This window comes from Aptenodytes forsteri, unplaced genomic scaffold (genome assembly GCF_000699145.1).
Source record: "Aptenodytes forsteri isolate BGI_AS27 unplaced genomic scaffold, ASM69914v1 Scaffold136, whole genome shotgun sequence".
NCBI classification, from domain to species: Eukaryota; Metazoa; Chordata; class Aves; order Sphenisciformes; family Spheniscidae; genus Aptenodytes; species Aptenodytes forsteri.
Window position 1 is genome coordinate 2,030,836 of NW_008796111.1, and position 2,983 is coordinate 2,033,818.

At 54.7% G+C, this 2,983-nt stretch overlaps 1 protein-coding gene across 1 annotated transcript in view; it reads left to right on the forward strand.

The window, feature by feature from the left end:
• ASS1 (argininosuccinate synthase 1) overlaps positions 1–2,983 on the forward strand; it is a 31,040-nt gene that overhangs the window by 8,793 nt on the left and 19,264 nt on the right. The gene's annotated exons all lie outside the window — the stretch shown is intronic.

Here is a 2,983-nt window from a genome sequence, read left to right on the forward strand (position 1 = left end):
CAGCCGGCTCGCTGCGGCTGGGCTGGCGCGTGCCTCCGGCGGGGGCGTGAGGAAGAGGAAGGTGGTGAGGGGATCCCGCTCCCACTTTGGTGCCCTCCGGAGGGGTGTCTGCAGGTCAGGCTTTGCAAAGCCGGGCCCTCGGGGGCTTCTCGTCCTTCAGGAGAGCGGTTGGCACAGGGATGGGTTTTCATGCCTCTAACTGGAGCTAGCAAGGGACAGACCCGCGCCCTTCCCGGTGCACCCATCCTGACCACCCCTCCGCACCCAGCACCTCCCCGCTTGGGGAAGATCCCTGGTCCCGAGGCTCTGCCCAAGCCCGTTTTCTTCCCCAAGCCAGCTTGGAAAATGGGGCCAGTTTAGCAGAGAACAGAGCAGCGACCCCATCCCCGAGCCTCCTCCGCTCGGGCACCTCTCCGCCTGCCAGAGCCAGGAGGTGGCTTCCCGGAGCACGGTGTCACCACTGTCCCCTTCCCTGGCCCGGGGAAGCGGTGCCGGGCACCAGGGTGGCCGTGGCAGGGTCCAGGGTGCCAGGCACGGCGGGCTCCCCTCCCCAAACCCCCGGGACCTGCCAAACGCAGGGATTTGAAAGCAGATGGTTGAGCTATTTTCTGCCTCTGTGAGGCCCGATTGAAGGGCAATGAGGCAGCTAATGCGGAGAAAGATAGAAATTTACTTGCTTTAACTTCATATGGCACTCTGAAAGAGTTCATTCAGTCCCGGGCACAACAATATCAGCCGGATGAATAAACCATTTGCGGCATCGATAGCTCTGCATCATGGTTTACTTCATGGACCATTTGCTTCCAATTTCTTCTCTTCTTGCCCCGTTTTTCTTGCTTCTTCCTTCCCCCCTCCCTCTCTCCCTTTCCACACACTCTTCCTTTTTTTTTCCCCCTTCTCTTGCCCCGTTTCTTGCTTCTTCCTTCCCCCCTCCCTCTCTCCCTTTCCACACACTCTTCCTTTTTTTTTTTCCCCCTAAATAGGAGGCATTGATACACTGCAACAAACTATTTGTCATTTGAACTGTGCTTTTAGGAGAGAGAATAAAAAGAGGACAGACTCACACCGTAATGATGGAATGCAAGCCAAATGTCACTTTTATTTCTATTTAGTTATTTTATTTAATAGGGGTTTTCATAGTTGGATCGGAAAATTGGAAACTACCTGACTTTGACTTCCAATGTTTAGTAAAGAGTTTTTAATACTTTCCGGTATTTTTTCCTCTCCCGCCCCCCCATCTTTCCTTTTGAACTCAAAGTTTTTCATCATCTCTCGCAGGTTCGTCTAGTTAATAAGTGTGATCAGGGCTAGGAAAGGCCAGACGATGTAAAATTGAAATCCGCAGCCCGTGTAATTTGTGCGTGTGCGTGCACGGGGGAGGCGCGTGCGCGAACGCCTCTTGTTTAAAACAAGGGAAAGGGGCAAAAATGAGATAAAATGGGAACCTGAGCGTGACTTTGCTGGAGCATGTGCTGGGGTAGTTATGTCTGTATTCCCGGGACTTGGCTGCGGTTGCTGCCGGGACGTGCGCCCCGGGGTTTGGGGTGAGGCGAGGGGGGTCCCCCCGGTGTGGAGGAGATGGCAGGGATGCTCGCGGCCGGGCAGGCTGCCCTCGGGTGCTGGCAGTGATTGGGCTTTGCTATTTATTGGACAAAAAAAAAAAGACGATATTTTCACTAAAAGGCTTATTTTTCATCTTTAAAAATTTTAGATGAAAACTTCTGCAGAGAAATTAGTTCTCCCTTAAAAAAAGCTTAAAAAATTTTTTAAAGCGATCCCTTTTGCCTTTTTTTTTTTTTTTTAACTTGCTTTCTACCTTGTCCTTTTTCCCTTGCTGGAAAGGAGGAGGGAGGGAAAGTGAGCAGGAGAAAAGTTGTGCTTTAAAAAGGAGAGGAGAGGCAGGGGGGAGCGCGGGCCAGGCTGCGGGTGGGTGGTGCAGGCAGGGCCCCAGCTGCAGGCAGAGCCCTGGGTGCAGGCAGGGCCCCGCCGCCCAGGGGTGCCCAGAGCTCCAGCTCTCACCAGCCGGGTTTTGTGTGGAAATACCAGTTTACCACCGCTTAAAACATTTGCAGGAGCGGCTGGGTTTGGAGAAACTCCACCCGAGCTGCTTGCACAAGGGGTTTTAGGTTGCCGGGACTCCTCAGCTGGAGGCTCCTTTGCAACGTTCCCTCCGATGTCGGCCAAGGACAGGTTTGGCCCAGCCCTGCCCTGCGGTTCGCTTGCTTGGCGCTGCCTGCCTTTCCACCACTCTGTGCCTCAGTTTCCCTCCCCTCCGCCTCCCGGAGCTGTGGCTGAGTGTGTGGGGAGGTCCCTTTAGAGACAGGACTTTGCAAACCCCGGTCCGAAAGTGTTTTGGGGCCGGCGCATGCAGCCGCGTCGTGCGTGAGTGCCGAGGGGGCACGTGAAATTGCAAAGCATTTGCTCTCCAGGCCGGAAAGCTTTTTTTTTTTATTATATTTTCCCACCCCCTCTTCTGGCACGCGCTTCAATTGCGGCAATTCATCGTCAGTGCCCGAGCCTCCGATGGCCCGGCTCAGACAGAGATAAGATGCCTCTTTCCTATAAATCTAGAAAAAAAAAATATACATAAAGGTTGATGTGTTCTGAAATGGGTTTTTGCTTTGTTCCTCTATTTTCCCCCGTGTGTATTAACCCCGGGGACACCATGAAAGAGCCGGTGCGCCTGGAGCACCTGCTGGGGTCAGGCCTCCTCATTAGTTTTTTCGGTCAGCGCCGAATAAGCCCGGCCGTGGCGCGGGGACGTGCGGGCGCCCGCCCTGCCGCTCGCTGCCATCGTCCCGCTTTTCCCTGCCTGACTTGCTTCTCCGCAGCCATCCCGCCTCCAGCTGTGGGGGCGTCGGAAGAAAAGATGAGATCAAGTTGAGGGGAAAAATTGGCTGATTCTTCCAACCCCTTTGTTCCCGGGGCCCCGGTAAGCGTCGGTGCTGTGCCGTGCCGGCCCCGCGCTTTGGGATGGGGGATG